Source organism: Papio anubis, chromosome 17, assembly GCF_008728515.1.
Source record: "Papio anubis isolate 15944 chromosome 17, Panubis1.0, whole genome shotgun sequence".
Classification (NCBI taxonomy): domain Eukaryota; kingdom Metazoa; phylum Chordata; class Mammalia; order Primates; family Cercopithecidae; genus Papio; species Papio anubis.
In genome coordinates, this window is record NC_044992.1 from 65,026,827 (window position 1) to 65,042,591 (window position 15,765).

At 47.8% G+C, this 15,765-nt stretch overlaps 2 protein-coding genes across 5 annotated transcripts in view; both read right to left on the reverse strand.

The window, feature by feature from the left end:
- Positions 1-15,765, reverse strand: part of SLC39A11 (solute carrier family 39 member 11) — a 561,386-nt gene that overhangs the window by 544,865 nt on the left and 756 nt on the right. For 2 of the 4 annotated variants that reach the window (XM_031657167.1, XM_021928440.2), the window contains exon 2: positions 14,998-15,148. The exons of the other annotated variants lie outside the window; for them this stretch is intronic. The gene's annotated coding sequence lies outside the window, so the exon portion shown is untranslated. The remainder of the gene's footprint in view (positions 1-14,997; positions 15,149-15,765) is intronic. 4 annotated transcript variants of the gene reach the window in all.
- LOC101009968 (DNA-directed RNA polymerase III subunit RPC10-like) overlaps positions 1-15,765 on the reverse strand; it is a 31,089-nt gene that overhangs the window by 14,582 nt on the left and 742 nt on the right. The gene's annotated exons all lie outside the window — the stretch shown is intronic.

Here is a 15,765-nt window from a genome sequence, read left to right on the forward strand (position 1 = left end):
TTGCTTAAGTACCATGCATGTGAAAGACATGCTCACGTGTGTATATTCATGCACATACATGTGAGGCACACATGTGATGCACATGTGCACTTGGGAGGTATGTGTGTGACATATGTGTACACACAGTATACATCCTATATTGCCTCGGCAAGACCTCAATGCAGAGATTCTCCAGCAGCTTTAAACAGAGGGTGATAAGTATAATTTGACTAACTCATCTCAAATCTAGGCATATGTAGTCTTTTTTTTTTTGGAGACAGAATTTCGCTTTTTTTGCCCATGCTGGAATGCAGTGGCGTGATCTTGGCTCACTGCAACCTCCACCTCCCGGGTTCAAGCGATTCACCTGTCTCAGCCTCCCGAGTAAGTGGGATTACAGGCATGTGCCATCACGCCTGGCTAATTTTTTTGTATTTTTAGTACAGATGAGGTTTCACTATGATGGCCAGGCTGGTCTCAAACTCCTGACCTCAAGTGATCCACCCACCTCAGCCTTCCAAAGTGCTGGGATTACAGGCATGAGCCACCCCGCCTGGGGGCCACCAAATAAGACCAAATAAGGCCACCAGTTAGTCATTTTTTCTAGACTGCTGCCACAATAGGGAGGAGGGCATTGTGCATAAACTAATTTTTTACCCAGAGAATTCCGTGCTAGATCACAGACTGCGTGCCTAGCATGCCTAGCCCCGGCCAGCTGTCCCTGCCTCAATTCAACAACAACAACAACAAAGAATTGGCAAAAGGGTGTGATGGTTTCCTACAAATCACCCCCACCAGTCCATCAGCATAAAGCACTTGTACTGCTAACAGCAACGTTTTTGCATTAAAAAAAGATGTAATTTCTTCACAGAAAAATCACTGAAAATAATTCTTAAATTTAGTCTCATCAATGACATCATCTTAACAGACATTTCTTCCCCCTGGCCGTCCTGACCATGCTTCTTAAACAAATCCAAGGCTGAACCCTAAGGGGAAGCTGTGATACTCTGCCACTGAGAAAATGAATGACTGCTCTCTTCCTTGCCCGTGAGCGTACCTCTGCAAAAGAGTCTCTTAAACAGAAAAGAAACCCTCCCCTTGTCCATGGTCCTGCTTGTTTATTTCCATGGCTTGGGATATCTACCTTGGCTCATATTGTTTGCTTAAGTATCAGCCAGTGTGTGATGGAGAGTGTTGTTATATCTTTCTTTGAGCAACAGAAGTCTGATCTCCAGGGTTCATTCTCAAGATTAATTAAAGCTAGCCTAGTCTCAGCTGTGCTGTCAGCCCAGCCTGCTAGACACTCACAGAGCAAAGGCTTGGGTGGAAGGAAGACTTACTTTGTTTGCCTTCAGCTTAAGCACTTTTTGGCAGATGAAAATCCTGTCCTAAATAGCTCTTCCAAATTCCCAGGTGGTTGGGCTCGGGAGATGACAGACCACAGCTGTTCCACTTTTCTTCTCTGCACCTTCACGTGACCATCTATCTCCAAGGGTTTGCAAGCTCAAAGGTAGCAGAACATGCAACTTCAGCCATACCATGTGGCCTCCTCGAAGGTCTGTCTTTGCAGCCCAGGAAACCTATTGCTTCTTGGTTTTAAATGGAACCTTTCTAGTCCAGCTGAGCCGACGCAAAATCTGGTTGGCTACCAGCAATATGGTTCTAGGATGTTGGGCACACATGGAAATGGGTATTCAGATGGTTTGGGATTTTGAGGGCTTCCTTCCTGCCTCCAGGACCAATAAAGTAATTTTTTTTTTTTTTTTTTTTTTTTTTGAGACGGAGTCTCCCTCTGTTGCCCAGGCTGGAGTGCAGCGGCGTGATCTCGGCTCACTGCAGCCTCTGCCTCCTGGGTTCATGCAATTTTCGTGTCTCAGCCTCCCCAGTAGCTGGGATTACAGGAATGTGCCACCACACCCAGCTAATTTTTGTATTTTAGTAGAGACGGGGTTTCACCACGTTGGTCAGGCTGGTCTTGAACTCCTGACCTCAAGTGATCCACCTGCCTCGGCCTTAAAATCCCTTTTTAAAGAGGTATTTGAGAATCCCACATTATCTCCTTTAAACAACTCGAAAGGGACACTTCATTTTCATAAAATGCTGTTGGGAAGCAATTTCGAAGGAGTCAACAAAGGCATTTCATCCCAGGGTGGATGGAGCAGAGCCGGGTCTCATTCTTTATCTCCATCTCTCCTTCCTTTTGGTCTTGCCTGCCCTTTGACAGAAGCAATTTAATATGTAGCTGAGCAGGAGAAAACGGCTCCTAGTTGGAACAGCCAGCTAAGACAGGGTTCCCATTAACTTGGAGGGGTCAACCAGCCAGCTTAGCCAGCTCACTGAGGTCCCATACGCACACTCTGATTGCCAATAAAAAAGTAGCAGCAGACAATTCAAGGAGAAAGACCCAGGAAAGTCTCCACTGGAGAGTCCAACATCCTGAGAGCCATCTCATCAGTAAAGAGCAGGGCATGGAGTACGGGGAGCTGATGTTTAGAACTCGTTAAAAGCTAGTATAATCTGAACAGCGCATTTTTCCTGAATCCTTCCTACTCCTGATTTCATAGCTAATCTGTCCATCACTCTCTGGCTGTCACTCACCCATAAACAACAGCGGATCTTTATAAACAGTAGATCAATCATGATCAAAGGAAACTGAACACTCTTTCCACACGGCTCCCACACACACCTCACCCCCGCTCTGTCCTTTTGGGTGGTGCTAACAAACTGAGATCACCCCAGTCTTTGAAGACTCAATGGAGACAAGGAAGCTCGGGACATCCAGGAAAAGCCTTCAACAGCTCTGACTGCAAAAACAGTTTCAATTATGTGATGTGATTGATGGTTTTAACATGTCAAGAATAGGTGCACACATGGTCCATAGCTAGAATTTTTATTATTATTATTATTTATTTTTCGAGACAGAATCTCGCTCTGTCATCCAGACTAGAGTGCAATGGTACGATCTCGGCTCACTGCAACCTCCACCCCCCGGGTTCAAGCAATTCTCCTGCCTCAGCCTCCCCAGTAGCTGGGATTACAGGCACGTGCCACCATGCCTGGCTAATTTTTATATTTTTAGTAGAGATGGGTTTTTGCTGTGTTGGCCAGGATGGTCTCGAATTCTTAACGTCAAGTGATCTGTCCACCTCAGCCTCCCAAAGTGCTGGGATTACAGGCATGAGTCGCTGTGCTTATTATTATTATTATTATTATTATTATTATGGTATTTTGAATGTGATTATTCTTACTAATAATCTTTGCATGTCCAGTATTTCAATAAAATAGTTAAAACTGTTTTTGCTTTCTGATGAGACTTTGTGACTGGGTGTGTTTCTCTGTCAGATGAATTTACCTCCGTCCGTATTTGCTGTTAAAAGTGATTGTATAATCCTAATCCTACAAAACAAGCGGCAAATGTTTCTTTTTAGTGACTTACTTTTTAAAAAATTTACAAGCGTACCATTTTATAGCTATCTTCAAACAAAATCACATTCTCAATGAAAGAGACTCAGATCGAAGTTTGTTCATTAGGCCAGCTACGTGAACTCACCCCTGTCCCCGCCTGCCTCTGAAAAACATCCCACATGCTCAGGAAAGACGACCAGAGTCCTAAGTGACATAACCTACAGTTTCCAAGCTTCCTAAAGCCCTGAACTAGAAATAGGCTTTAAAATTTAACAATTTGTTTTAAAACTCTAAGCCCACCGGGCGTGGTGGCTCATGCCTGTTATTCCAGCACTTTGGGAGGCCGAGGCGGGCATATCACAAGGTCAGGAGATTGAGACCATCCTGGCTAACATGGTGAAACCCCGTCTCTACTAAAAATAGAAAAATTAGCCGGGCGTGGTGGCGGGTGCCTGTAGTCCCAAGTACTCAGAAGGCTGAGGCAGGAGAATGGCATGAACCCGGGAGGCGGAGCTTGCAGTGAGCCGAGATACAGCCACTGCACTCCAGCCTAGGCGACAGAGCGAGACTCCGTCTCACCAAACAAACAAACAAAACAAAAAAAACTCTAAGCCCAACGAAAAGCCTATAAAGTCTTTTCTAGATGTTACCAAGGTCTTCGCAATCATTTGTCTGAGAGCAAAAGAAAAAAACAAAAGAAAAACCTTGAAAATTGGCAACTACTGGTGAATCCCATTTTGTCCACAGACTGGTTTTTTGTTTTTTTTTTGAAAGACGGTGTCTTGCTCTGTTGCCCAGGCTGGAGTGCAGTGGCATGATCTCGGTTCACTGCAACCTTCGTCTCCTGGGTTCAAGTAATTCTCCTGCCTCAGCCTCCCAAGTAGCTGGGATTACAGGCACCTGCTACCAAGCCCGGATGATTTTTTGTATTTTTAGTAGAGATGGGGTTTTGCCATGTTGGCCAGGCTGGTCTCAAACTCTTGACCTCAGGTGATCCACCCGCCTCAGCTTCTCAAAGTGCTAGGATTACAGGTGTGAGCCACCACACCCAGCCACAGAGGCTAATTTTTAATGGCCCCATCTGATTTCTTCCAGATTTTGTAGCCTAGTTTAAACAGAATGTCTGCTTAAGTCATCGTCAAGCAGATGACAAAGGGGTGCCCTAAAAATGCCATAAAGACACACCAGGTCTCAGTGACAGCAAAGCTGACTATAGAGAAATGCCAAGAGTTTAGAAATTAGGCCCCCAAAACCAACTTGTTACCATCTTCTCATCTTTCTTTCACTCAAATCCAAAACATAACGAATTTCCAGTTGCTTAAATTAGATACTAAAATCAGAAAAAAATTAGCTGATTTGTACCTATGATCACTATGTACCAAGCCCTGTTCTAAGCACTTAATATGCATCATCTCATTCAATTCCCATAAGAGCTCTCTGAATGAAGTAGGTGCTACTTTTATTCCCATTATACAGATGAGCAAACTGAGGTATGGCACACCTGAGTCACTTGCCCAGAAGCTGCACTCTTAACCACTTCTCCACATTGCATGACCACCTACAGAAAGTGTGAGCTTGAGCAAGTGCCTGACCTTCCAGAGACCAGTCTTCCTCATTTGCAAAACAGGGATAACGCCAAGTACCTCAAGGAATTCTGTTAAGATCAGAGAAAGAAAATATTGAAGACAATTTGTCACATTATCAGACATAGAGAGGTACCCAGTACATATTAGCGTCCCCTCACCTTTAATCCGAGCAAAAGAAGACCAGAAATGTTTTGGTTGTTAAACAGCTGATCATTTTCCAAAACTGCTATTATTAAACCACGGCTTCTAATCCTGCCATCGGTAGAAAGCTCGACCAGCACTAACAAAATCAGCCATGTGACGCAAGATGAAAGCAAATCGGAGTGCAGAAAAGTAAATGCAATTAGCTGGCTACCTGATAAGGTGGTACACGCTGCACCAGGAGTGTGCCTTTCTGGCTAGAGGACTTTACTCCTCTCTTAACCCGAATTAAATGGTCTCTACCACACAGGACCAGGAATAAACTTCCACCTCCCTAAACAGAGCTTCATCTTGCCAAAGCATTCTGGAAACTCAGCAGTTCGTGGTATGTTACAAACCGCTGAGCCCTTTTCCTCCTCCCTCCAGTGTGGGACCACGGTTGGCCTGGGGCTTGGCTCACCAGAGAGAGAGGAGCGTGCAGTGAATCCTGGGTTTATCACCATCTGCACGGCTCCAGGGTCCAGCTGGAGACAGATGGCACACTCGCAAGGGTTTAACTGAAATGAATGGAATGAAGGAGCTACATACAGAGGTGGGGGCAGGCGCAAAAGAACCACCAAGAGACGGATGAGGTGCCTGGAGACTGGGCACGGGACTAAGGGAATAAAAAGGCTTAAAAGGGACAGAAGCTTTCTCTAATGCCATAAGGAACATTCAAAAGTCCAGACTTCGCATTGTTTGAGGGGGAGGGGAAGGGCTGATGATAGACATAAATATAAATATGAATGAATTCAGCATTTCTGAAACTAGACTAAATCAATCTGGTCATTTTCTTTCTCTCATTTAAGAATTGTAGGGTAATGCATAGTTGGAATATTTACAGGGTTTTTTTTTTTTAGCATATCAGGAAGTTACCTTATTACAAAGCTAAATTTTTATTCAGGCACTCAATGAATATTGAGTGTCTACTGTGTGCCAGAGATTGTTTTAGAAGCTGAGAATTTAGTAAGAAAGACAAAAGATAGAGCAGAAGACAGGTACAATAGTGCACGCCTGTAGTCCCACCTACTTGTGAGGCTGTTGGGAGGATCCCTTGAGCCAGGAGTTCGAGACCAACCTGGGAAACATAGCAAGACCTTGTCTCTAAATAAATAAATAAATAAAAGACAGACCAGGTCTCTGCTCCTTGTTGTGAAAGAGACACTCGACAAACACACGTAAATAGATGATGTAATTTCAATACCGCATCAAATGCTATCATGAAAATGCATAAGCAGGCCAGGCACAGTGAGTGGCTCACGCCTGTAATTCCAACACTTTGGGAGGCCAAGTTGGGCGGATCACCTGAGGTCAGGAGTTCGAGACCAGCCTGGCCAACATGGTTAAACCTGTCTCTACTAAAAATAACAAAAATTAGCTGGGTGTGGTGGTGCACGCCTGTAATCCCAGCTACTTGGGAGGCTGAGGTGGAAGAATCACTTGAACCCAGGAGGCAGAGGTTGCAGTGAGCCGATACGGTGCCACTGTACTCTAGTCCAGGCAGCACCGCTGCACTCTAGCCTAGGCGACAAGCGTGAAACGCCCTCTCAAAACAAAAAAGTAAAAGAAAATGCATAAGTGGCAAAGAGTAGGGGTTAAAGGCCTGGGTTCAAGAGTCACACAGCTGGTTTATATCTCAACTCTGCTACTTCCTCAATGATTTGGGGCAAATTACATAACCCCTCCCTTGGCCCCAGTTTCCTCCTCAGTGAAGTGGAGATAACAACAGGATCTGAAGCAGGCATGGTGACTCATTCCTGTAATCCCAGCACTTTAGGAAGTGGAGGCGGGAAGGCTGTTTGAGCCCAAGAGTTTGAAACCAGCTAGGCAACATAGCAAGACCTTGTCTCTCCAAAAAAATAGCCAGGCATGATGGCACGCACTTGTGGTCCCAGCTACTCAGGAGGCTAAGGTGGGAGAATCACTCGAGCCCAAGGGGTCGAGGCTACAGTGAGCTGTGATGGCACCACTGCTGTCCAGCCTGGGCAACAGAGCAAGACCCTGTCTCAAGAGGAAAAAAAAGGTCACAGGATCAAGACAGTTCACATTCGAGTTTCATAAGAGTGATAACAGTGGCTGACATGTATCGAGCTGTTGATAAATACCAGCTTTTATTTTAGATGGGTGGTTCAGGCAGGCTTCTTGGAGGAGGTGACAGACATATGAAGATCTGCAGAAGAAACAGCAAAAGCAACGGCTTTAGGAAGGAGGGAGCCAAAGCTTGTTTATGAAGCAGCAAGAAGACCAGGGAGGCCAGAGTAGAGTGAGGGAGGAGGAGAGTGGGGTCAAGCAGGGGGTCAGGCCACGCAGGGACTTGAAGGTCTTTGATGGGAGTTTGCATCTGGCCAAGAGGGATGGGCAGCCAGGGGAGGTTTTAAGCAAAGGATACACAAAACCTGGTTTCCACTTTTAAAAGTGGCCTTTGTGGCAAGGAACATGAACTAAAAGGGGTCAAAAGTAGAGGCTGGGTATGGTGGCTCACGCCAATAATCCCAGCAGTTTGGGAGGCCAAGGCAGGAGGATCATTTGAGGCCAGAAGTTCAATACTAGCCTGGGCAACACAGTGAAACCCCGTCTCTGTAAAAAAATTTAAAAATTAGGCCAGGCCGGGTGAGGTGGCTCAGGCCTGTAATCCCAGCACTTTGGGAGGCCGAGATGGGCGGATCACGAGGTCAGAAGATCGAGAACATCCTGGCTGACACGGTGAAACCCATCTCTACTAAAAAAAAAATACAAAAAACTAGCCGGGTGAGGTGGCGGGCTCCTGTAGTCCCAGCTACTCAGGAGGCTGAGGCAGGAGAATGGCGTAAACCCGGGAGGCGGAGCTTGCAGTGAGCTGAGATTCGGCCACTGCACGCCAGCCTGGGCAACAGAGCGAGACTCCGTCTCAAAAAAAAAAAAATTAGGCCAGATGCACTGGCTCATGCCTGTAATCTCAGCACTTTGGGAGGCTGAGGAGGGCAGATCGCCTGAGCTCGGAAGTTCAAGACCAGCCTAGGAAATATGGCAAAATCCCATCTCTACCCAAAACACAAAAATCAGCCAGGCATGGTGGCACGTGCTTGTGGCCCCACCTACTCGGGAGGCTGAGATGGGAGGATTGCTTAAGCCTGGAGGTGGAGGTTGCAGTGAGCTGAGATCATGCCACTGCACTCTATCCTGGCTGACAAAGTGAGACTCCCCTCTCAAAAAAAAAAAAAAGAAAGAAAGAAAAAGAAAAAAAAAATTAAAAATTAGCCAGTGGTGGTGGCACCCACCTGTTGTCCCAGCTACTCAGGAGGTTTAGGTGGGAGGATTGCTTGAGCCTGGAAGGTCAAGGCTGCAGGCAGCTGTGATTGCAACACTGCACTCCAGTCTGGGTAACAGAGCAAGATCCTGTCTCAAGAAAAAAAAAGAAAAAGAAAAAGAAAAAGGGCCAGGCATGGTAGCTCACGCCTGTAATCCCAGCACTTTGGGAGGCCGAGGTAGGCGGATCACTTGAGGCCAGGAATTCGAGGCCAGCCTGGCCAACATGGTGAAACCCTGTCTCTACTAAAAATACAAAAATTAGCTGGGTGTGGTAGTGCATGCCTGTAATCCCAGCTACTTGAGAAGCTGAGGCAGGAGAATCACTTGAACCCGGGAGGCGGAGGTTGCAGTGAGCCAAGATCATGCCACTGCACTCCAGCCTGGGCAACAGAGGGAGACTCCACCCTCCCAAAAAAAAAAAAGTAAAGAAAAGAAAGAAAGGATGAGGAACTGGTAACCTGGACAGTGGAGATGGAAGAAGAGCAGGGGTCACCAAACCACGGTCCAAGAGCCAAAATGGACTCTTTGCCTGTTTTAGTAAATACAGTTGGTCCTTGAACAACAGGCGTTTAAACTGCACGGGTCCACTTTTTTTCTGATTTTTTTCAACCAAACACTGATTGGAAATAGAGAATTTGTGGGATGCAAAACCTGTGTATATGGAAGGTTCACTTTTCATACTCACAGCTTTCACAGGCTGACTGCAGGCCTTGAGTATGCATGAATTTGGAGATATGTAGGGGTCCTGGATCCATCCTGCATCCTCGGATACTGCAGGATGCCTATAAAGTCTTACTGGACACAGCCATACCCATCTGCTGATGTGCTGCCTGTTGCTGCTTTGGGGCTAGGATGGCCTTGCTGAATTGTGTTGACAGAGACCGCAAGGTTGGCTGGGTGCAGTGGTTCATGCCTGTAATCCCAGCACTTTGGGAGGCTGAGATGGGCGGATCACTTGAGGTCAGGAGTTTGAGACCAGCCTGGCCAACATGGTGAAACCCCATCTTTACCCCCAAAATAAAAAAAGACAAGGACCACAGGGTCTGCACAGTCCACTTACTACCTGGCTCTTTATAGCAAAAGCTCATCCATCTCTGTTTTGGAGGAAGAGCCTATAGGGCTTGTGAAACCACTGGGTGTGGAGAGTGAGACAGAGATGGAAGACTTCCTGAGTTTGAGCCATGAATAGCTGGGCTGTGCCATTTCTTGAGATAGGAATGACTTGCAGTGAGGGCCTAGGAGGGCCACTAAGAAGAGAGTTGTTACTCTGGATGTGTTAAGTTTGAGATGTCTCTTAGACATCCAAGTGGAGTTTCTTTTCTTTTTTGGAGACAGAGTCTCACTCTGTCACCCAGGCTGGAGTGCAGTGGCGCGATCTTGGCTCACCGCAACCTCTGCCTCCTGGGTTCAAGCAATTCTCCTGCCTCAGTCTCCCGAGCTGGGACTACAGGTGCCCACCACCATGCCTGGTTAATTTTTGTATTTTTTTAATAGACACGGGGTTTCACTATGTTGGCCAGGCTGGTCTCAAACTCCTGGCCTCAGGAGATCCTTTGGGAGGCTTTGGCCTCCCAAAGTGCTGGGATTACAGGCATGAGCCACCATCACTGGTCCCAAGTGGAGTTTCTAAGGAGGCAGGAGCACAGGGGCTGGAGGAACAAATGTAGGAGTTTCTGCAAACATGCCTGCCTGGCTGTTTGTTGAAGGCAGAGTCTCAGGTATCTGCAAACAGTTAAGTCAAATAACCACCCCTTCTACCACAAATGTCACCTCCAGCAGACACAGGCTGATAAACACTGCCATAAAGATAAGATGTCAAGACAACTACATTAGGGCTCTCTTGATCCCATTGGCATCTCAGCCAAGAGCAAACACCAAATGTCCGAATCCCACTGAGCAATAGTGTGGAATTCAACCTCCTGCCCTGCCCCAGATGTTACTTTTATGGACAGTATATCCTTTACTACATCAAATTTCCCTGTCTTTCCTCCCCTGTTTGTTAATTTGTGATCAATTTCCAATTTCCTCTCCTTTCCTTTTTTTCTTCTTTCTCGCTTTCTCCCTTTCCATTTCTCCTAGCTTAGCTAGAGTTAAATTTCTTGTTTTCATTTTCCTAGGTAATTTTGTCTCTGTCATTTATTCTCTCTTCTCCAGGTATCCCCAGCTTCTATTCCCTCCTAGGTTTATCAGAGAATGCCCCTTCGTCCAACATCATCAGGGCACAGGCACAAGATTTAGCAGGTTCACTCTTCAGAGTCTATACGGACGTGCCAAAAACGCAGCCACCTTACATCAAAGAGGAGGTATTGGAAGAAGGGTTGAGGTGGATGTGAGACGAGATGGGTGAGAATTGTCTTACTGCTTTTATTATTTCAATTATTAGACAACTGATGGCGAAAGGCCCCTATGCCTTTTCCAATGCATCCTTTGTGTAGACACTGTGATTATATAACATATACGCTTGGCATATTTTGCAAATATTTATTGAATCATTTGATTTGACAGCCAAGATCTATGGGACCCATGCTCCCAGATGTTAGATCACAGATTGCATAAGGAAAGAACATGTGGTGTCTACAAAATCTGCAGTGTTAAAACTCTCCACTTTGGACATTATCCTGGCTTGCTTTCTATATTTCTCTTAAAAATAAAGAGATCTGGGTACAGTGGCTCACACCTGTAATCCCAGCACTTTGGGAGGCTGAGGCGGGCGGATCACTACGTCAGGAGATCGAGACCATCCTGGCTAACACGGTGAAACCCCGTCTCTACTAAAAATACAAAAACACTAGCCGGGCGTGGTGGCGGGCGCCTGTAGTCCCAGCTACTCAGGAGGCTGGGGCCGGAGAATGGCGTAAACCTGGGAGGCGGAGCTTGCAGTGAGCTGAGATCCGGCCACTGCACTCCAGCCTGGGCGACAGAGCCAGACTCAGTCTCAAAAAATAAAAATAAAAAAATAAAGAGAGCTGGGTACAGTGGCTCACACCTGTAATCCCAGCACTTTGGGAAGCTGAGGCAGGAAGATGACTTGAGGCCAGGAGTTCAAGACCAGCCTGGACAACATAGTGAGACCCCATCTCTACAAAAAATTTAGAAATTAGCTGGATGTAGTAGTGCATTCCTATGGTCCTAGCTACTCCAGAGGCTGAGGTGGGAGGACCGCTTGGGCCTAGGAGGTCAAGGCTGCAGTGAGCTGTGATCATGCTACCATACTCCAGTCTTAAATAAATAAATAGCAGGAGAAATCTGTCTGCTCAATGTTCTGAATGAGATAAGAGTGTACCAACGGGACTGGGCGCTGCGGCTCACGCCTGTAATACCAACACTTTGGGAGGCTGAGGCAGGCAGATCACCTGAGGTCAGGAGTTTGAGACCAGCCTGGCCAAAATGGTAAAACCCTGTCTCTACTAAAAATACAAAAAAATTAGCCAGATGTGGTAGTGCATGCCAGTAGTCCCAGATACTTGGGAGGATGAGGCACAAGAATCGCTTGAGCTCGGGATGAGAAGGCTGCAGTGAGCTGAGGTCATGCCACTGTTCTCCAGCCTGGGTGACAGAGTGAGACTCTGTCTCAAAAAGAAAAAAAAAAAAAAAGTGTGCCGATGGGTCTACAGAAATGAAAATGTCAGAATATATCCGCTGTGTTGAAAGACAGCCCTCAACCATGTAGATGCTTGGCTACCAGGCATGGCCACCCCATGTGTCATCTGCCCCTGAATCACTGGATAGCCACTCCAGCTTGGGTGCCCAAACCGACTGCAGAGACCCACCCATAGGCAGAGATCAGGAAGCAGTATGGGTACCAACCGAATGGTGCCCAGAATTGTTTGAGCCATCTGTCTCTTCGTATTCTGATATTTTCTTTGAAGCCAATAATGTGACAATGTAGAAAGATCAAGGACTTCCAGAGCCAGGGGATCTGAAGACAGGCACCTGTGTGATCTCAGGCAGGTTGCTTGACCCTAAAGGTCATCACACAACACACATGTACTCATCCCTAAACCAGAACTAAACTATGGCAATAAGGCGAAAAGGTGCCTCTTTCACTCAGGTACCTCTTCATACCCTGAGAAAAAAGGCTCTAGGTTCTCATCTCTGTCTTGCTGTCCCCAGCACAGTGCCTCGTCTGGCTGTGGAAGCTGAGTTCTTTGCCCACAATCCGTGGTTTTGATGGTCCCAGTTGACATGCAGAAGCCAGAGGAAGGGGGTGGTGCTGTCCCAGGAGGCAGAGGACAAGGAAAGGGGCCATGGAGAGGAAAGAGTTAAAGACACATTTCCTCCAGGACCAGGAGCTTTTCCAGTGACCAGGCAGTCAGGTGACAGCTTCTGTCAGTGCTCAGTTCTGCAGGCAGAGGAACAACAGTGGCATCTTCAGGCCAGTCAGATGAACTTGGCCAGGGAAATACAGAGGAAAGGCAGGGAACACCCCGATTTCAAAACACACTCTGGACTGGGTACAGGGGCTCACACCTGTAACATCAGCGCTTTGGGAGGCTGAGGTGGGAGGATCCCTTGAGCCCAGGAGTTCTAGACCAGCCTGGGCAACACAGTGAGGCCCTGTCTTTACACAAAAATTAAAAAATTAGCTTGCCATGGTGATGTACACCTGTAATCCCAGCTACTAGGGAGGCAGAGGTGGGAAGATCGCTTGAGCCCAAGAGGTGGAAGCTTCAGTGAGCCGTGATTGCACCTGCACCTGCACTCCAGCCTGGGCAACAGTGAGACCCTGTCTCAAAACACACACACACACACACACACACACACACACACACACACACACACTGCAGAGCTGAAAGCTGGCCAGTATGTCTTTTCTCTACCTGAGCCTACAGGTATTGTGCACGAACACAAGAGCCATCCCATACAAAGCCCCGGGCCCCCACACTATCCCTGATATGTTGACATTTCTCCCCTTGCTGTAGGAAAAGCTTCAACCCAACTCCCATGGAGCTGGAACCTCAGTGCAGTGTGTATCAGTTAGGGCTAGGGCAAACCAGGGAAACCGATTTTGACTTTCAAAGAAACAAAATTGATCAGTAAAACATTGGACAGCTCATAGAATCTCTGGGAAAGATGGGGAGGCAGGCTCAGGGGACAGGCAGGCAGGAAGGAAGGGAAACAGAACATTTAGAACTCAGCCGAGCACACTACAGGGTGATTCTGCCAAGGACATCATTGTGGGTGCCCACGGCTGCCCCAGCACCACCACCACCATTAGCAGCTGGGAGTTGCACCTGGGTTCACTGCCCTTGCTGTCCTTAGGGAGCGGATGTTGCTGGTGATACCTGTGCCACCACCAAAATGCAATCGCCCCTATCGCCTGCGATGTTCTGTGTGTGTGTGTGTGTGAGACAGGGTCTCCTTCTGTTGCCTAGGCTGGAATGCATGGCCCAATCATGGCTCACTGCTGCAGACCTCCACAGGCTCAAGTGATCCTCTTGCCAAGTGGCTGGGACTACAGGCCTACAGGCCCACACCACTACACCCTGCTAATTTTTTCTTTTTTTTGAGACAGAGTCTCCCTCTGTCGCTCAGGCTAGAGTGCAGTAGCTTGATCTAGGCTCACTGCAACCTCTGTCTCCCAAATTCAAGTGATTCTCCTGCCTCAGTCTCTCATCTGCTGCCTCAGCCTCCCGAGTAGCTGGGATTACAGCTGTGTGCCACCACGCCCGGCTAATTTTTGTATTTTTAGTAGAGACAGAGTTTCACCATATTGGCCAGGCTGGTGTCGAACTCCTGATTTAAAGTGATCCGCCTGCCTTGGCCTCCCAAAGTGCTGGGATTACAGGCATGAGCCACCTGGTGCGCGGCCCTTTTTTTTTTTTTTTTTTTTGTATTTTTTTGAAAAGACGGGGTTTGGCCATGTTGCCCAGGCTGGTCTTGAACTCCTAGGCTCAAGGGATCCACAGGCCTTGGGCTCCCAAAGTGCTGGGATTACAGGCGTGAGCCGCCGCACCCGGCGGTCACCTGCTTAACATCACTAACTCTTCGCCCAAGTCCTAGGCACTTGTGCCTGATGTGCCAGTTCCAGGCCGCAGGCTTGCACCGTAGCTATAAAGAGTCCCAGAAAAAAGATCTTGCTAGACAGCGATGAATTCCCCAAACACAGAAAGGAGATACTGCGGATGCTCATCAGCCGAATACCAGTCAGTGTCCCTTGCAGAATGGGATTAGAGACTGCAAACTGCAGGCCCGCCAACAGAGGGTGCTCTGTGGGAAATTACGTGAAAATGTAGAAAAGAGCGCGAGCCAGGAATTTAAAAATCGAGGTCCAAATACTGACTGGGTCACCTATTAGCTACGTAATTTGGGCAGGCAAACAAGCTTTTCTGTTTTTCTTTTCCTTCATAAATAGACTAGGAATATGATTCCTACCTACCTGGCATGGCGGATGTGCCCAGAAAATAAGGTAATCTCGTGGACAGGCTTTGAAAACTGCACTTTTACTAAGTAAAACCCTTTGCCTCTCCGGGCCCCCGTTTCCCCATCTGCAAAGTGAGAATGATACTCCCTATGCTGCAAGGCTCTTGCGGGGTAAACTCGAATATTATAAACGCACCATTTATTTGCAGATTGAAACTCTGTGCGTCCGGAGGTGGCGGGTGGGAGAGGGAACGAGCAGGGATGCACGCGAGGCCCGGAGTTGCTGGGGGCTCAGCTTGGCCGCTGCGCACATTTCATCGTTTTGTCGACATTGGTGTAGGTGAAATCTTCCAAAATAAATAAATAAATAAATAAGAAGGGTCTGGGACTTAGCAGAAACAAGCCACAATCTCCAGATTCTACTATTCCTGGGCCACGTGAGGAGCGCCCACCCGTCGGGCGCTGCGTTCCCCAGGGCGTCCCGGCCTTTCGCGCCCAGCCCGCCGTCCTCCTCTCCCGTGGCCACCAAGGTCAGGCTCTCGCAGGGAAAACGTCTTCAGGGGCTAAACGTCGATTTTAAACGAAATGGAAAACCCCCAACACGAATCAACAGCAGAGGAAAAGCAGACGCCAAACAAGGGCTCAGAACCCCTTCAGGGGCGGCGAGATAGCGCTTCCCCGGGAACAGAGAGGGGCGCGGATGTCCCTCTTCCTAAAGCTGCACGCGGAGTACGATCCGAGACCCAGCGGCTGCGAGCGCGCCCGAGTCTGCTCGCGGGCGCCAGGCGCGTGAAGAGCAGCGGCTGCGGCTGCGCCAATGCCGTCAGTCCGTGGGGCCCGATCCCGACCTTTAACTCCACAGAGGAGCTCTGCTCCTAAGCGAAAGGGAAGACCTCAGCCCCAGGAACACACCTCTCTGGCGACCTCACCTCCCCTCCAGCTTCCTTTAAGAAAACCCCCGCGC